The sequence below is a fragment of the Anser anser genome (genome assembly GCF_964211835.1).
Source record: "Anser anser genome assembly, chromosome: Z".
NCBI classification, from domain to species: domain Eukaryota; kingdom Metazoa; phylum Chordata; class Aves; order Anseriformes; family Anatidae; genus Anser; species Anser anser.
In genome coordinates, this window is record NC_139723.1 from 62,018,671 (window position 1) to 62,038,887 (window position 20,217).

The 20,217-nt window shown below is 38.2% G+C and overlaps 1 protein-coding gene across 5 annotated transcripts in view; it reads left to right on the forward strand.

Annotated features, from left to right (window-relative positions):
• Positions 1–8,736: 8,736 nt before the first annotated feature.
• The window catches only part of SV2C (synaptic vesicle glycoprotein 2C), a 121,937-nt gene continuing 110,456 nt past the window's right edge, over positions 8,737–20,217 (forward strand). For 2 of the 5 annotated variants that reach the window (XM_083818282.1, XM_083818283.1), the window contains exon 1: positions 11,952–15,940. The gene's annotated coding sequence lies outside the window, so the exon portion shown is untranslated. Of the gene's footprint in view, positions 10,695–10,833; positions 10,861–11,951; positions 15,941–20,217 lie in introns of those variants that run through there. The other 3 variants (XM_083818284.1, XM_083818285.1, XM_083818281.1) reach the window with 3 other exon arrangements.

Below are 20,217 nucleotides of genomic sequence, written 5' to 3' on the forward strand. Positions count from 1 at the left end.
AACACTGGAGCAGGCTTCCTAGAGAAGTAGTTGATGTCCCATGCCTGTCGGTACTCAACAGGCATTTGGACAATGCCCTCAGCAATATGCTTTAAATTTTGGTTAGCCCTGACGAGGTCAGGTGGTTGGACTAGATGATCTTTATAGGTTCCTTACAACTGAGCTGTTCTAATCTAATCTAATCTAATCTAATCTAATCTAATCTAATCTAATCTAATCTAATCTAATCCAGTCCAATCCAGTCCAATCCAGTCCAATCCAATCCAATCCAATCCAATCCAATCCAATCCAATCCAAATTTCTTCTTTACATCTCTTTCCTTGTATTCAGCTATATTTTATATATTTGATATAAGACAAAGTTAAAATTAGACCAATAATGTTTAAATTGGTAAGTAGAAGATAAGAAGAAATGCAGCTACAATTCTTTGCAGAAAGAGTGATTAATTTATATCAAAATATTTAATCACTTTTACAACAGTGGAAGTCAGAAATCTTTCAGGAGAACATTTCCTATATGGTGATTTCTGTCCAAATTTGTATTGTTTTGCACAAGTATTTTGATGTAATTTTTAAAAATAGAGACATCTGTAAAATTCTAGTGCTCCATTACAAGTTGATTAGTTTTGGTTCTTAAAGCTATGTCACCCTAATGGTAAAATAAATGTGGCTTCTGGCAGTTGTTTTATGCATGTTTTCTCATTCTGGGAACTAACTATTCTTAATATTAAAAATAATATCAGAGAAAGAATACTAATTGAAGACCTGCAAAGGACAACTGGAAAAAATATTCAAAACAAACATTGAATAAATGATATTGCCTAGAGAAGAGAATAATCTTTATGCACTTATTGTGAATATTGTGATAAAGTTAATAAAATGACATTGGAAAAGGTTTGCAGAGCATTTTTAGATTTGTTTTGCAAATTATTTGACTGGATATAGTTTTATAATATAGATACAACCAGACATCAGGAAGAGTGAAAAACAAGCATCCTTCAGAAAGCCTGTGTGAAGTATCTAGTCATGTTGGTGAGCTGTTAGTCATGTGAATATTTAATTACAGCCCCTTATGTGAATAACCGATCACTGGGAGGAACAGGGTGTTTCAAGTCTGACCTTCAAAGATTACATGATAATTGTGGGCTTGTGAGTGTTTATAAATCACCAAGATGATATCTCTTTGTGTGTAGGTGTTAGGTATAGCTAATTCAGATAATAATAGGATAGGTGGAAAAAAAGCCAGAGTTAGACTTATGCCTTCTCCAGCTGTGGCCACATTTGCTTCATAACAGAGGTTATTTGAATATTTTGGATTTATGTTGATGACTCATCTAGAATTGTAGATAAACCATTAGATCCCACCTTTTTCTCTGAATCATAAGTAGCTTAAAGGATGGACACTACAGGCGCTTAGAACCTCACTCAATTTTGTAATGTTTAATAAGATTATATTTTTAAATGAGACAGTTTTTTGGAATATGTTATTTGCACACACAGTCACCCATACACTTTAGTAGATTTACAGCTCAAATCTATGCCTGCCAAAATGCAAAATCTCTGTTAGTTTCAGTGAGATCAAGATTTGGCTCCCTATCCTTAAGTATAAAGCACCTCAAGGGTTGCTCTCCATTACACATAACCTGCTCATAATTTAACTGCATACTGATGTGCCCTTCTCCTGGCTTGCTATAAAGTAGCTGGAGCAGGAGCTCATGACTGCACTTTGGATGTATACAAAGCGGCTGTAACATACCAAGTAAGAAGGATAGCAAAAAATCTCCTACTGGGAAGGATGAAAATTGGATGCAATGACCCTTGTTTACAGCTTCATTGTGATTTCAGCCTTTACTTATATGCATAAACTTTCAATGATAATTTGGCTGCTAGACTTGTATTAATTGCACTATTGTGTGCATTTTTTTTTTAAATTTCCTTTTGTACTGAGAAAATAAGAATGATTAAGGTCTATAAATACTGTCAGTTACAATGCAGGGTTAAATGCCTGTTTTAAGTAGTCACCTTACTCTTATATCTGGAAATCCTTAACAAAATCTTACATTCATTTCTGTGTCTTTTGACTACTACAGTTTTTTGGAGTATTGCCATTAATTTAAATGTGAAGAACCGTAAGACCTTAGCCTTCATGAAATTGCCTCCATTTCCAGGTGATAAATAGGTCTAAGGAGAGCAGGTAATTTTTATTTCTTTGGATGGAATGGCCTTTTACAAAAGCAGTGTTCAAAGAAGATACATGCCACTGCAGGCACACTGATCCTAGTTTTCCCTTTGTGGACCAGTATGAATCAGCTATTCCCCTCGTATCAATGGAGATACTCCAGAGGAAAGTGACAGCAAGAGGAAATTTAACCTTCATTTTTAAGAGCAAAAGATTTTCCGTGGTCCATTGAGTGACCAGATGGGCCAGTCACAACATACTTGTGATACTCACTAACCTCATGAACTCTATTTTTGTTTTGTATTTTCATAGAGCATCTTTTATTTTAAGTGTTAATGTTTTTAAGCTTATGAACAAGTAGAATGTGTTCTCTTTATCAATACTGTTTCTGACTTTTAAAAACACTGCAATCTAATATATCCTTTCTCAGTGTTAGCCTTCGATAAGAACAGAGGGGAGAAGAGAGAGAAGAGATTATTAATTCTTAAAGCATCAAATAATCATGAAATAATTTGCTTTCTGATACAGATTAGGTTGCCCTAATGAAAATACTTCCCCAGAAGGAAGTAATATAAATAAGTAAATAAATAAGTAAGTAAATAAATAAATAATAAACAAACAAACAAACAAACAAACAAATGAAAAGATCCAGGAACTACAATCTAGAACTTCATTTCACTGAAGAAATTAAAAAAAAAGGTACTAAAAAGCCTTTATATATGGATTTCTTGAAGGTTCAAAAAACATCAAGATGGTGCTGGAAGTACAAAATGAGCTGGACTGTATTTTGAATTTTTTAATGCTTGGTGTTAAAAAATCAAGGAAAATCTCCTAGAGTTGCTGAGGTGATTACAACAATTCCAGAAAACAAACAAACAAACAACAACAACAACAACAACAAAGCATGTTCTTTAAATTAACTTAAGCCAGAATGAGAAATGCCTGTGTGAAGCATACTTGGTATATTTTCTGATGTTTATTTTCTTCCTTTACTTATAAAAAAACTTTATTGTATTCCACAGTTAGTCACCTACTTGCACTATTGTGTTTTTTTAGTACAGACCTACTTGTTAACACTCATTATTCTGTCTTCAGAATTTAAGTTTCTTATAGCTTGTTCTGATCCCTGATCAGATTATATACAGCTTCAAAGAATACAACAATATTTGTAATAAAAAGAACCCCAAAGTCTTCTGTGGAATTTTTATTGTTCTCAGGATTAATTTGTTTTCTCCCAGAAATTCAGAAGGACAAACACACTTTTACATTTGCTTGTTTTGAAACATTTCAGAAAAGAAATAATGAATAAATAACACTGCCCAAATATAGCCCGTGAAACTGGTTATTGTTCCACAGTTCTTTGTGAAACTAGCATATTAGCACACATTTCTTGTGTGATATGTTCCAGCTTTGTACCACAAACTATGCTTGCAAGTTTCTTCAGATGCTCAGATGAGACATAGGTAACTTTCAGTGATTTACATAGTTTGTCATTATTCCTTCAATATATATGCAAGGTTCAACACTCTGGGGTATCAAATGTTATGTGATTGTGATACCTTCAGGAGAGCTCTGATTGCGTGATTCAATGATCAAATTATTCAAACAATTTATTTACAGGTTTTCAGTTGTAAGAGATACTGTTGAGGATGTCTTCATTTAAAAGGTATTTGTGGCGTAATTTCATGTCCTTATATCATTTATCTAGTCTCAAACAACACACCTCAGAGACTGCAAGTACAAATGTGTAGCTACAGAAATATGGATTTGTTGGACATTCCCTAGACAGTTCAGTACTGGCTGTCAGGGAAAAGAAATAGGCATGTTACAATTTTTCTTTAGAAGGAAACATGGCATAGTTTACGTGCTATATCATAGCTGAAAGAACAGCTCTAAAACTGGCTTTCACCAGTCAGACATGTCACAACATAAATTGCTTTTTTTTTTTTTTTTTTTTTTAAGAAGCAGATATGTGTAAGAAACAAAGCTCTGATGTTCAGAATGGAATACTTAATGTAACATACTAACAACATAGGTTACATTATAGCAGTTTTTGCTATTCTGGATCATATCACCATGCTCATAAAAGAGATTGTTATCCCAATATACACTAACTTGTATTTATCAACTTTTACATTCATGTGGCTTATTATCAGCCAATAACTGAAAGTCATGCGATATACAGTATTTTTAACAGCTATCTTTCACTTTTATGGTTTTGAATAACTCACCCTGCTCTGAATAAAGTTCATGCTGGAATTCTTTGGTTAGTAAATTTCCTTCCTAGTATCTGCATGTCGTCTCCAATACTGGGGACAGTGCATTTCAGTATAGCTTGTGCTTTAATATGGTCTGTGCTGTGGGACCCTAAAAGAACAATCTTCTCCAAATGACAACATGGCAGCATCAGAAATCAGTTTAATGAGACTAATCAAACTCATAAGTGATACGATGTTTGAATGAGAAGCAAATTTCAATTATGCTAAATATGATTAAGAAGTCATCTCAGTATCAATGAACTAGAACATGTGCATAAAATTACAATGTATATATACATAAATCTGTCTGGTTAATAAAATAGTTTTATTTCTTCATTGCTGTGAAGAACAATGGAATTCATCTTGTATATTAAGCCTTGATCCAGTAGAGATTTACAGCACCAGTTGGGACTGTTTTATCTAAGAAGTATTCCCCAGGACTTCAAATGGATATAGTGCTTAGTTAAGATCATGCAGTAGTCCAGTAGAAATGGTCTTAGTATTAGTTTTAGTGACAGAGATGTATCAAGTACAGTTCTAGTTATGAGTTCTACATGCAGTGCTACACCATCATTCTTCATGTCTAAGGATTTAACATCTAAGTAAACAAGACAGGCTAAGAAAAATAAAGGAAGCAGTGGCTTTAGGAGAAGATCTGTTCAAGCCAATGTGGCAGGTCAGCAGAAGACCCTAAAGTAGGATTTAGGAGAGCTGTGCTAAAGGTTTCCTTCTTGTCCAGGAAGCCACTCATTCCTGCCAATCAAATTTTGCAATTTAGACACCGGTGAGACAAAAGAAGACAATTCTATGACAAGAAGAAGAGAGATGATGATGATGATGATGATGATGATGATGATGATGATGATGATGATGATGATGATGATTTTACCAAATCTGTATCATGACCAAAAGGATTCAGGTATTAGTTGTCCTGCTGTTGGTTATCAGCTGATAACATTACTCTTACTTACATCATGTGAAGATTTATTTAGTGACTCTTCATCTTTGATTCTAGCAGAGGTAAAAGATCTTTTGATGAATGGCAGCCTTTACCTGTCACAGATTTTGTTTTATGAGACCACAGGAAAGCATGGTCTGAGGTATTTTCTGTGTATGAGTCAGTACCATACATGCTGATTTAAAAAGGGAGTTTTCATTTGTAAGAAAAAAGTGTCAGATTCCCTTTCAGTGTAGTATTCTTTTTATTTGTCTAATACTTCCAATTAGGTGAGGCTAAATATTATTATACACATTCTGTAGGGTCAAATTCAGAAAAGCATCTTGTGTATATTTGAAGAAAACCTAACTGAAAATAAAGAAAACATTCTTCTTTTTGTCTTAGGCAAACTGTAGTGTTTTTTTTGTTTGTTTGTTTTTTTTCCTCCCTGTCTCTGTCACCTAAAACTGTAGTGAATTCCTTTGGTATACTTAAGTGCAATTTTCCTCCTGTTACTTATTTGAAATGAAGGAGTGCCCAAATGTCTCACTCAGGACTGGGTCCTGCTGTGTTAGATCACTGTGCATGCATGTAGTCTCAACTGTTTATGCACCACATACAGTAGAATACCGAAATGCTTCAGGGGCTGAAGTAGGCTGATTGCCACAGCAGCTCGAAGATCCCAGTGGGTTCCTGACCGCTTGCTGGGGCTTAGCTCATAGAAATGTTAATTTCTATGCATTTTACATATATATTTTCTTCATTTCCCATAACCTGTCACATTTAAGTCAACAAAAATACTTGCAAGATTGAATCCTTAATAAAGGTAGAACTTGTACAGAAGGAGTATATAGTAAAACCTCTGTTTTATGAAACTTTTAACTTTGATTCCAAGAGAAATAACATAAATCTTTACTGGTTGCTATTGTTAGTCATGGCTCAGTAGACATATACAATTGTATTTGTATCCTGAAAAAGAAAAGGAGAAAAAAATAAACTGATGTTTCACTGACAAATATTTAAAGTTCAAGTTAAAATAAAATCCAAACAAAAACAAAACAAAACAAAAAAACACAACCAAACAACAACAGCAAAACAAAAAAGCAACAACAAAAACACCACCAAAACCAAAACAGACACCATCCCGCAATATTTTGTTACAGACTCACAGACATTTATTTGTCTTGTACTTTTAAAACTAGAATGGAACAGCTAACTGGAAAGATTATAGGGTCTGCCTTTTTTCAATTCACTTATGAACTAATGTTTCTAATATTTTGTTTGTTTTCCATCCACCTAGAAACAATGTCTTTTCTTTTTGTCCAGTACGCAGAGGAATGTAATGCATACATGGTCATATTCCAGGATCATTTGCTAGCAGAATACCTTGTGTAACTGGGTCTGTGGTAGCTGTAAATGAATCTGTCCAGACGTGTCATGTACTCATTGCAGGAAGCTGACAGAACAGCAGATGTCATGAGCTTAATTGAATATGTAGAAAGAGTAAATATTATGTATGATACAAAAGAGTACTCCTGAGGGCAAATTCAGGAAGCTCTAAGATCCAGGAGCAAGGAAGACAGAGACTGTGTGAAATTCTCAGGCTTGAAAGGTGTTATTTACATCAGAGATGCCCGAGTGCTGGCCATTAACTCAGGATGTCTTTCATGCTGGTGGGGATGTAGACCTGCTTCCTGCCAACCTGCAATGGGGACACATTGGTGATAGGAATTTTCTACTGTCATACCAAAAAATACTCCTCATGCATAGAAAATAGACCAAGGAACCACTAAACAGTTTTTCTTAAATGATGCCTCATGTTCCCAATAAAACCTTGCAAAACTCACTCAGTTATTCCCATACACATGCTGCTGCTTCGGGATCAGCTTAACCCGGTTTGAGACAATTGAATTAGTCACTAGTCGTACTTAAAACCCATCAGGCTTTGGTGTACTTTACTTGGATTTCCAGGATCACTCTTCAGTCAGAGCCACTCACCAAACCATCTTACCCTGAAGCCACACAAACAAAGGGGATGCTAAGAAAGAGGCAGGGCATGCAGAAAACTGGAAGAACTGTTCCCCTTAATACAGCATCACTTCAGTTTAATCCAAGTATGAAACTGCACACTGCATGTGGACAAGGGAATTGAGTGCACCTTCAGAAAGTTTGCAGACAACACCAACCTGGGGGGAAGTGTTGATCTGACGGAGGGTAGGAAGGCCCTGCAGAGGGACCTGGACAGGTTGGATCGATGGGCAGAGGCCACTGGGATGAGGTTCAACATGGCTAAGTGATGGGTCCTGCACTTTGGTCAAAACAACCCCATGCAGCGCTACAGGTTTGGGGCAGAGTGGCTGGAAAGCTGTGCAGAGGAAAAGGATCTGGGGGTGTTGGTCGATGCTTGCTTGAACATGAGCCGGCAGTGTGCCCTGGTGGCCAAGAAGGCCAACGGCATCCTGGCTTGTATCAGGAATGGTGTAGCCAGCAGGACCAGGGAGGTGACCGTCCCTTTGTACTGTGGTGAGGCCACACCTAGAGTACTGTGTTCAGCTTTGGGCCCCTCAGTACCAGGACATCAAGGCCCTGAAACGTATCCAGAGAAGGGCTACGAACCTGGTGAAGGGTCTGGAACACAAGTCCTATGAGGAGCGGCTGAGGGCACTGGGGTCTGGAGGAGACTCAGGGGAAACATTATTGTTCTACACAACTACTTGAAATGAAGTTGCGGGGAGCTGGGGGTTGGCCTCTTCTCACAGATAACTAGTGGTAGGACTAGAGGTAATGGTCTTAAGTTGCACTGGGGGAGGTTCAGATTGGAAATCGGGAGACGTTTCTTCTCAGAAAGAGTAGTCAGGCACTGGAAAGGGTTGCCCATGGAGGTGGTGACATCACCGTCCCTGGGGATATTCAAAGAAAAGTTGGACGTGGTGCTTAGGGACATGATTTAGTGGGTGATATTGGTGGTAGGGTGATGGTTGGACCAGATGATCTTGGAGGTCTTTTCCAACCTTAATGATTCTATGATTCCTATATTCCAAATAAGCCCAGGTCCCTGCTCTTCTGCCTTGGTCATGTCTTGACCAAAAGATTTTACTTCTGTAGACGAAAACCTTGTGTTTATTCTTTAGTCTACCTGCCTGTTTCCTGTGAAATGCCTCTATACCTCTCCTGCAAACCTACCTTTCTCTTATGCAGATGGTAAGGAAGAAGGTGGCTGCTGTAGTAACCCTTTCTTGGTGGAATCTTAAGGTAAATTTAAAAATATTCTTGAATCCATCCCTTGTGATTTTATTAAAATGATTTATTTTCCTTAGAATTGTAGTCCATCTGCTCAAAACCTGAATGTGACTGTTTTTTGTTGTTGTTATTTGTTTGTTTGTTTTTCAGAATAAGTTTGTGTTTTTACTCAAGAACTCACAAGGGACATGTTATCTTTCAGAATCAATTCGTTTCAGTAAAATATAGTTGGGATAGTTCAATGTGTACTTGTGTAGAGAAATGTTCCTATTTTAATTAGACAGTCAACATTAAATGGATTGCAAGGACATTTTTCTATCATTCTTGCCTGGGTTGCACACATAGCCTTTTATTTTGTCATCACATGAAAATTTTTTAATCTTTGTTTTCCATGTGTATTGTACACAGCCAGTTTAGTTTATCAGCAAGAAGGTGCTGTTTCCTAACACAGGATGCAATTTTCTAACACAAGGATTACTGAAAGGGACAGAAAAGTAATAGGTATTTCTTTTCTATTCTTCTGTTTGTGTTTCACACTTGACAGCAGTCTATGCATAGTTCATTCTGGTTTTCCCCTGGGTCGCTAATCAATAAGTCAGTTTCCTTTGCAGTTTGAATCTTTTACTGAACAACAGAGGAAAATAAAAGCATGTTAGAACGTAGGAAAACATGTATATAAACTCACAAATATTAACAGGAAGACTTAAAGGCAGACAACCTGTCAGAAATCACTTACAACCCTGCAGAAGCCACACACTAGGCATGTGCAGAGTACAAGGCAAGGGATGGGGGCTGGTTGTATCTGCTTGTTACCCACTTCCTTCTACACATGAGTATAGTTTGTAGTTTAATGCATTTTGGAGAGATAAACCCAATTACTTTATTCGTTAATAGAACTGGTGGAATATTTGCTCATTTTGAAAAGTAATTTTAATACAAAGCCCTATCTGCTGTCTTCACCTTCTCTCATGTCTTTGCTTTGGTAATAGCACTGTATTTGTCACTTTGCACATGAGCTGCCAGTGGAATTGCTTGTAAATGTATAAAGTCATAAAGGAGGAGCTCTTAATGTTCTTTGTTCACTACTGGGTATTAGCATCTAGTGCAACAAAGTAATAATATCACTTATGGTCTTTGATGCCACAGCGTTAAAAGTGTTGGAGATAACAGTAATAAATATGGTAACCTGCTACTATTCATAGAATCTAAGTGCAAAAAGGAGTTCAGAAGAATATCTAGTTTATCCATTTCTCCCAAGACAGAGAAATCATCCTGAAACAGATATTTTTCTGACTTTTTCTTAAAAGGCATCAGTGCTGAGGATGTCACCATCGCCCAAGGCAGTCTGTTCTGATGCTTCGCTATTCTCATAGCCAGATATTGTTCCACACAGGAAGGTGAGTCCCGCCTGTAAGACCCCCTTCACCCACTTTATTTTTTGCCACCTCGATACATCAACTTGTGGTCTCTGCATGAGAAGCGCACGCAGCCTTGTGCTGTTGCCGAGAAGTGCTCAGGGCACACGCTACGGGAGGACAGCAAGGAACAAGGATGCTGTGGTCCTCGGGTGGCCACAGGGCCTGCTGCAACCCTTAAGAAACGCACCATTTCGCACATCCTCCCCTGTTGCCTCTCCCGAAACCCCATCTTCTGGAGCAAAGTGCGTGCGGGGGTGTCACTCCCTCCCTTTTCCCCTTCTACCGGCAAAACAGGGATCCCTCCTGCCTCCCTGCCACCTCGCCCGCGGTGTGAGGGGGATTCCCGTCGCACCCTCTCCCCCGGCCCATGCTGCTGCCTGAAGGGGGGTCTCCCCCTCCCCATCTCCCCCACGCCTTCCACCGCCGGCGGCGGCTGCCGCCCCCCTCGCCGCGCCTCCGCGCCGCTCCCCCTGCCGCCGGCACTGCAGCACAGGCTGCGCTGCAGCGCCCAGCTCCGTTCCGCCCCTCCTCCGGCCCGTCACGCTCGGCGGCACCTGCGGAAGGCTCCTCGCTCCCTCCTTCCCTCCGTCCCTCCCGCAGCATCACACCGCCAGCGGGAGGCAGGAGGCGGCGGGCAGCGAGGGGAGCCACCGGGAAGCACCGGTAAGCGGTGGTGATGCTACAGGCAGCAGGACCGCTGCAGCTGCCGGGCAACTTTTCCTTCTCTATTTTATTTCGTTTATTTTATTTTACTATTACTATTATTATTATTATTATTTTTCTTTTCACACGCTTGCGGCAGGGAAGGACTTCAACTTTCCCACAGGACGTAAGAGGGGGTTTGCTTGCCTGCAAACTGGGACTGGGGGGAACTCTGCTTTGGGCAGGTCGGGCGTTAAAGGGAGTGCGGGGATTCCTGAGTCTTCCCGGCTGCCGCTCACTTCAGCTGTATCCAGACCTCACTTGCTTTTTTTATTTTTTATTTTTATTTTTTTATTTTTTTGCACAGAGTCCTGGTCGCACAGATATGAGGCTGTGTGAGTATCTCATCTCGGCTTTTTGAAGCTGAGTAACATATTAAGGCTAACACAACTTTTACACACTAGGGGAGCAGAAACCAGGGGGTTTAGGTTTGCAGAGACTCCAGATGCTTGAAGAAAACAAGCCTGCAAATATCCTAGTGGTACGGATGGTAAGGAAAATCAAAGATGCAGGAGGCGAATAGAGATTTCAGCTCCTTTGGGAGCCAACACTTTCTAAGATGTGTTTAGGAGGGAAGAGGGAGGGTCTCAGGCTATGCAACAGAAAGGAAAAAATAAAAAAAATAAACAGTTTGAGTGCTTTGGAAAACTATGTTCCTTTTCTTACTGCAGGCTGCCTGTATGGATCATGATTCACATTGACTACGCTGGGAGAATAGTTTAGCACTCACCACCCATAAGGGGAAGGGGGGGACTCCCTTTCTTACAGCTTCAGGAAAGGAGTTTTCCAAAGCACACAAAGTTACTGCTTTCCTACCACTTTGGGGATTTAGAACCTGAGAGGTGTCCAGGCAGTACACGCAAAGGAAGCATGGAGTTGGTTTCTTGGACAAAATCCTTACTGAAGTCCAGGTCCTGGGGTTAGGAAGACCAATGGGATAGTGAGGGCTTCGGGGGGGGAATGCAGGGCAGAAGAGCTTGAGAGATGCAAAGAAAAGAAGAGCCAGTCTGGCAGCCCTGAGCAGTGGCAGGACACTCCAGGGACCTCAGGGTGAGGTGACACAGGGGTAATTGAGCATGGAGGGCACTGATGAGTCTTGGGTGCCTAAACTTGCGAAGCACCATGGGTGCCCAGTACATGGGGGTGAGAGTGGGAGCTGAGTCATGGGGCTGGGGTGGCCACAGCACATCTGTGCAGAAAGGTGGTGGGGGGGGGGGGGGGGCGAGGAAAGAAGAAAGAAATGAGGAAGATGCATATAAAATAGGCAGGGAGGAGGGAGATTGTCTCATCAAAAGATGTTGAGATCATCCAGAGGCTCCTCAGTGATTCATAGTATCCTGCTCTCCTTCCTGTAAAGAGTTAGGAGGCTGCTGAGTGTATCTCTGATAGAGATGGGGGGATTGCAGAGGTTAGTACAACACAAGGGAAACCTACCCAGACAAACACAATTGGTACTGCTGGTACTTGGGCTGCATTGCACTGCAGTGCAGGGAGCTCACAACAACTTCTGCTTTAGGAAAGAGGGGGAGAAGCTAAACTGATCTGTAGAGGTGGCACAAACCATGCCAAAGACTATTGCCTTGTGAGAGAATTGTGGATAGTATTAGATGTTGAACCATAAGGAGATTTTGGAAGGAACTTCCTGATGAATTTACAGTTAACCACAATGGATTTCAAGAAAAACAAACAAACAAAAAAAATTAAAACCAAATAAAGTTCTCCAATTAGAAACATTGTTAATGGTATACTTATGTTGTAAGTGTTTTTGTTCTGAGTTCTCTAAGAGAAAGAGCCCTGGTTTACTATGCCATATGTCCTTCTGAATTACTGAAGTTTTACAATGGATTTTAATTTCATGGATTGAGGTCCTTGCAGGAAGAAAAACTACCATTATGATGTTTTGTATAATATTCATAATTTTCTCTGTAACTAAGCATTTTTTTCAGCATTTTCATAAAGAAGAAGGCACCGTGATAAAGCGGAGACTCCATTCCTTCCCCCTCACCTAGTCGTTTTCTGTAATTTTACTGAATGATAGCTTGCCTTAAACCATTTCAGTGATTATTTTGCATGTATTTTCCTTCCTTCTTTCTTTATTTTTCTCTCTCTCTTTCTTTGTTTCTTTCTTTAAACATCTGTTTTTGTAATGTAAGATCAGGAAACGTTTCTTTTCTAAATTCCACAGGAATGTAGAATTCTCTAAAATATAGGCATAATATATTCCAAGTGGACTTAAATGCATGTATTTGGAGGAAAGCTTCCCATAGGCCAACTACTGACAAAAAGACAGTCTGTCAATTAATGTTATTGATACACATGATGGCTCCAAACATCTTTAAATGATGTTTGAAAGAAAGAAAGAAAAAAAAAAACCACAATGGTTCAATATCTATATTTCTGAAGCTGTATTCCTATTTTTAATTCAATAAAGATGGCCCTGAATATCAGCGACACAGGCAAGACATAGGCTTTCTCTAATGGCAACTTGAAGTAAAATCATGTCATTGCATTCTGGAAGAGTAGATTGTTATTTGGCCAAATGAGGTCAAGACAAGTGTTTACTGATTCTATATTTCAGAACTCTAGTTAATTTTTAATAATAGTAAAACACAAGAGTGCTGCCTTTTTTTTTTTTTTCTTTCCTCCTCAGTTCCTAAGAGCATGCAAGAAAGATGTTTGCAACAAAGGAAGATCACATGAAGTGTTCAGTTAAATGTGTAAAATATAGTGTTATCAGTGTTATCACAGGTGATAACATGAAATCTGTAACTGAGATTTTATGTACCTGTTTATGTAAGATTGCATAAGTTGCTTGCACTAATGCCTGATGTCAAATGAATTTTTAAAATGATGTGGGGACAAATGTTTATCCACAGTAGTCCTGATCCTCCTTGTTAAAATCGTCATGAATCATGTTGTAGATTTCAGTTGGAAGCCGAATCAATCCAGCTATATAGTTATATAATATGTGTTGTGTGAAAATAGTATTAATGGATTTCACATCCTCAGATATATAAAAGTTGTTTTAAGCTCAGAGGCAGATCACCTGGGCTGCACGTTGCTGTGAATCTTTGCAACCCATATGCGTCACAGGATGCATATCAATGCCTGCTTAAACAAAAGCTCATCAATTAGATTAAATGTGTTTGCAAACCCATGATAGGGAACCCACAGCTGCTGCCACCGCCCCTGTATTATGTAGTGCATAATATTTTCATCTTAGAATCAGCGTCTTTTTAAAAGTGATACAGAGGGCTGAATTTAGAGCTTGTTTTCTTTTAAGTGTTTTTAAGCAACTAAATGGAAAAAAAAGTAATTAAAAGTGTGCTCAAAGTATTGACACCAGTAAGAAAACAGATATTTAAATTTCTCTTCAAAATTAGCAATGTTTCAGTCTTGAATTAAATGGGATAGATTCTCTATTATCTGCATTACAAAATATGATGGGCCTTTTTTTTTTTTTTTTTTTTCCATAGCTGCAAAAACAACTGTTACAGGCTTTTAATTTACCTTTGATTTTGTGTATCACTATGTTGTTCTTTCAGAGACATTCTAAACATGCAAAGTAACTATTTTCCTGTAAATGCATAGGTTGGCAGCCTGTGGATGTGCTAGTCAGGCTTGGTCTCAAAATACCATTTTTATGTCAGTGAGAGACAAATATGTACACATTTAATACTATCAAAAGCTGATTTCTTTAGTATGATTATTATTGAAATGTCCCATTTCTAAAAAAAATCAGATAGGGTAAAGCAACATAAAACATGTAATTTCCTTCTCTGTGGCTTGAACTCTCAGTCAACTTCCCCACCAAGAGAGGCTACTAAATGTTTAAATGCTGCAGACATAACAGTTGAGTTGCTAATGGTGTAATACAGTTTACTAATTAAGATATTGTAATACTGTTTCATTCCCAAGACTGGATCCTTACCTTTGTCCGCATTTCTGCTGAGCATCTGCTGACAGTGAAGCCTCAATATCCATCAACAAAACATCAGATTTTCACGATTAGATGGGCATTCCTTCCAAGTATTTCTAACTGAACTAAAAATGCACAGTAGCAAAAACATGAATAATACCTTACATGTTATGTTGCCGTTCCAGCACACAGGGCATATAGCATCATATTGATCTGAGATTCATGAAAAATATGGTGCTGCTGCAGCTTCGAGTTAGTTTGCCAGAAGCAAGATACTTTTAAAACAAAGCATAATCCCTGTAGCTGGCTATCTCCTTCTTAGCAGACTGTTTTTGTGGTCATGGACCTGTGGGTCTAGTTATGTTCTTTGCTCTAGGACAGTAGTCTGCGTCTCATGAGCACATGTAGGTTTTTGACTGAAAATACAAGTTACAATGAATGCAGTTGGTAGCAGCACTAAACCATCCTATAATCTTTTTTCCCCATTAATACCAATACAAGTTGTATGTAGGGAAGAGCTCTGGGAAATGCATCATGGAAGCTGATTATTTAGAAATACAGGTAACCATGAATCCCAGAGGTGACTTTGCTTGCAGCATCTGATAGTGCCTCTGGGTCTTTAAGTGGCACCGTTTTCACGCCATGTAAAGCTGGAGGACAAACTTCCCTTTCTGTAAGAGTAACAGTGCTAATCCCAAGAAGCTGTTTTTGGAGACTGTATTTCCCCCATGTCAGCCAGACATTGCTGCAGCCTTACAAAATAAGTGGTCTTCCCAGCCACTCCTAAGGCAGAGAAATGAGTGGTTCCTCAGAACAACACTTCCAGCTGGAAGTCACTGCTCTCTGACGTAGGTTTCTGTTGTTTCTTTTTTATCTAGATGAGTTCTTTTAATCCTGCCTCTTTGTCAACTGACTGTATGTCTCGGATCCTTGTTGTCTGTAAAAACAGGACCAAATTCATATTTATTTTCATTAAAAAGCAAGGCACTTGAAAATTCCATCACAAAATATATCCAAGCACTACCAACAATAAAGATAAGATCAACAGTATATTTTCCCATTTCCTGATCATGTTAAAAGATCCCTGAAGGGCATTTGTAATCTCTTTCTTGTGTAGATATGACGGCAACAGATACTATTTTGATTTTTGCTTTTTAACTTGTCTGGTACAGATTATAGAAGATCCAATAGCACAGGCTTGTTAGCTCTCTTTGAGGGGATTTATGGATCTGTGAATAATTGGGGTGCTTCTTCGCAAGGCAGACTTTGTTGGTCCTAAAAAGGAAAGGTAAGATGAAGTATTGCAATGGTCTGTGGTTCCAGAAAATGCATGTGCTTTATTTTACAGAGCAAAGTTCTCTCTCTCTCTCTCTTTTTTTTTTTTTACCTGTTTTTAATCAACATATTAAATTAAATTCCAAATGCAGAGGGTGAATGCACCTAAAGTTAATGTTTCACATGTCCTGGCCTCCTACTTATCGTATCAGCATCTAGATATGCAAGTGATTATGACTTTTGCTTTTGGACAATATTGTGGGTGTTTAGACATCAGCTCTCATGAGCTGGACTCACTGTCTTTCTTGAAGTGTAGCTGGTACACAGGCTGCCACTAATACCAGATTCACTTATCTTAATAACATTCTTTCTCAGTGCATGAGCAACACCTGATTTTCAAATAACTCAGCAGTTACTTCCTTTCAATTTTCTTAAAAAAATCAAGCTCTGACGATAGGGAGAGCATCAAAGAAAAATGCACGTAATGATGTCAGACAAATGACCAATACGCTCATTACTGGGTCTGGAAATTTTGTAACCGTGATCTGTTCAGGATAAAACAGCAACGTCAACAAAGAAGGAGTATTAAGGCTTATGAGAGCCTCTGCTATGCATATGGAGCCTGTCTTTCTTTCCCTCAGTATGGCTTCTCATCACTGGCTGCAGAATACTGTAAATGAAACAAAGATGTTTACAATAGCTGGTTTCTGTTGAAGTCTAGTACATCAGTATGATGCTCTGAATGAACCACAAACATGACTGAGATTATCGTACAGTGTGGACTGGGATGCAGGTAGATTACCCTTCATTCAAACCTAGTTTAACATTTGCAAGAGATTTTCTGCACAGTACTACTGCAAACAAACAGTGGAGTAATTCATATCTGAAGGGACTCCTTGAGGTCATTTTGTCCAGCCTACTTCTAAAAGCAGGGCCAACTTTTATAGTTAGATAAACTTTCTCAGGGCTTGTCCAGTCAAGTCTGTGTATCTCCTGGAATGAGAATCCCAGAGCTTTCTGTGCAGCCATTCCAATTCTTTACCACCTTCACTGTGAATTTCATTTCTATTACAAAGTGGCAGTGGTGAGAGAAGCAAAATTGTCCATACTAATATTTATGTAATTTTAAAGCAGAAGGGAATAATTATTGCTAGTGAAGCTGTTGATAATACATCCTGGGGCATTGTTATCCATAACCACAAGGTTCACAATAACAGTATACGTTAAACTCAGGTCCATTTTGTCATAATACCGGCGTTGGCAGAGAGAGGCCTTTAATTTTTCTTGTAGAAAACATTTTCTCTCTTACAAAGATGTTACTGTGCTTGATTTTTGGACTGTATTAATCCATGCAAAATATTTTGAGACATATAATACTGAATGCCTATAAACAACATGAAGATAAGTGAGTTATCAAGTGTGTATAAGGGCTCAGTGTCAGTTTCTAAAGATGTCCTCAGTTGTGAGAGGAGGAAAACAATATGAAATTATTACAATTCTATGTACATACATTTATTCACTAACTTAAGCCCCAATATACACCTCAGAAATTCCAGCGAGCTGAACAAAATGGCATTCTGTGTGAGTTTCGCTCAGAATCTGTCAGTATAGAGATTTTGTTGGATAAAAAGAGCTATATAAATTAATGATCCTTTTTCTCCAGTAATTATTTTCTCTTTGATTCTAAATAATGTCTTAACTACTTTGAGAATTAATCATTTGACCAGAAAATGTATATCCTCCTAATATTCCATATACTAAGAGATACTTTAAACTTGCATTTAAACAGAATTTACATGATTAGCCATGGCAGATATTGTCATGTTAATAGTCACAGAAAAACTCAGATAGATGTGCTTCTCAGTACAATAAATAATAAATAATAAAAAACCACATCGTGTCTATGGGTCTATATTTATAAAAACTTATAAAGGTTATAAAAGCATACCTTCAGTTTTAAAGAGGAAACAATATGTTTTCTATATGTCCCTTTTTATCCTTTTGTATTTGTATATTACATCTAAAAGAATAAAGTTGAAAATGACCAAAAGAAGAATGAATTTTAGAGGAATTAAAAACCTTTTCCTGTATATTTTATTCTTTGCGCACTTTTCATATATAGCTATTTTCACAGATATCTTGTAATTTAGAAACATTCTGCATTCACAAAGATCTGAAGTAAATATAGGAGGAAAGCATTAAAAAAAAAAAAGGGATATATTGGCAATCACTTTCAAATGTTTTTAAAAACAGAATCATAGAATCATAGAATATTGTTCTCATTGATGGCATACCTTTTGTCCCATTTGTCATGATGGTCTCATGTGGCCTTACTAGAATTTATGAGGTGGTACTCCTTTTGTTTGCATAATATGACTATTTCTAGGTAAAATTCAAAAAAAAACCAAACACTTTTCCATATAGCATAATCACTACACGGAGTGAGTAGTTGAAAGAATAAAAGTTTTGTAGCATAACAGTTGTTTTTTAAATTTAAGGGTACACAGTGTAAAGAAGAAATTTCATTTGATTTGTACATTTTTTATATGTCGTTACTGTGTAAAAAATGAAAATATCAGGTCAAATCACTCTGACTTAAAGAATATGCACCTCTTGTAAGTGTACAACATTCAAATTTTTAAATGAGTTGAGATGTCCACATTTGCATAAAGAGGGGACGGTTCCTATGGCTGACAGCAAGTGAAACATATTTCATTCATAATACATTCTTTGGTGTTCTGAGCTACCAAATGAGTCTCTGATTAAGATACCAGTACTTGAACATCTTGAACCAAACAATAGCAAATACACAGAGATTAAAAGACAATTGCATCAGCATTGTTCTCTGTGTTTGCTCAGATAAACTACAAGGCCAGAAAAAATAAATATACCAATCATCCAAACATAGTTTGGATATAAAATAAAATGGGTGTTAATCAGCTAAAATGAGTCCTTGTGAAAGAACATGATTTATCTGGCCCTATGTGGAAACGGTAAAACATGCTCCTACCTTGAGAACCTTAATCACTAAAATCAAAATCAACAAAGCATAAACATCTCCTACAGTATGTGCTGGAGTTACGGCTTGGCTATTCGCTCTCTGGCCATGCAGTTGTCTGTTCATGGAGAAAGCAACTGTCCAAGATGTGTCCAACGTGATATTCATTATTAGTCTATAAACAACCCTAACACTAGGGTATTGGACACCTCACATCCTTCCCTGGTTTTGGCTGGGATAGAGTAAATTTTCTTCCTTGTATCCATACAGCACTGTGCTTAGGATGAGAATAATGCTGCTAGCACGCTGATGTTTCAGTTGTTGCTGAGTTGTTGCTTATGCTAAGTCAAGGACTTCTCAGCTTCTCATGCTGCCCTGCCAGTGATGAGGCTGGGGGTGTACAAGGATCTGGGAGGGAGACACAGCCAGGACAGCTGGCCCAAACCATATGGCATCACACTCTACCATAAAATGGAGGGAATTGGCTGGGGAGGCTTCTGTTGCTTGTAGACCGACTGGGCATTGGTCAGCTGGTGATAAGCTGATGGTATTCTGCATCTCTAATTTTTCCACCCCTTCTTTAAACCGTCTTTATCTCAGAGATTAAAGTGTTCTTGCACTTTTTTTTTTTCTTTTCAATTCTCTCCCCCATCCCACTGCAGGAATGAGGGGTGAGTGAATGCCTGTGTTGTGCTTAGCTGCCCACCTGGTTAAACCACAACACCTCTTCCAGGCAGTTTTATTTGGAGTGCTGATTTATTTTGGACTGACTAACTTTGTAGAGATAGTGAGACTCCCAGAAATTCTCCTCCAGTTCACTTTTGTTTAGCATTTAAAATTGCACATTGCACTTTATTTCTGTTGTAAAACAGCATTATAATTTAGATTAGAAAATGGAAGAACTTCAACATTTTCTGAGATATCTTTTAAATGAAGTGACCAAGGAGCAATTCAAGAATAACCCATGTTGGTGCCCTTTATTGTACCAAAGCCTTTTTTTGGCTTATCAGTCACTTTAGAAAATATTATGGTAGTCATACCTTTGACTTTTCAGTATTTGTGAAATTTCAGGAAATCTTGCTCAAATCCCTTTCTGGGATTGCAGTTAATAAAACAAACAAACAAACAAAAAAAAAAAAAAACACCAAAAAAAACCACCTCTGAGTAATGGTTATTTCTCATATTTGTTTCTCTATCTTGGCAAATTCTATTCTCTTTATAAGGAGAACTGAATTGCCACTTGTGTGATGCTCCTTCTCTGACACAGAAAACTTTCTATGACTTCGTAATAA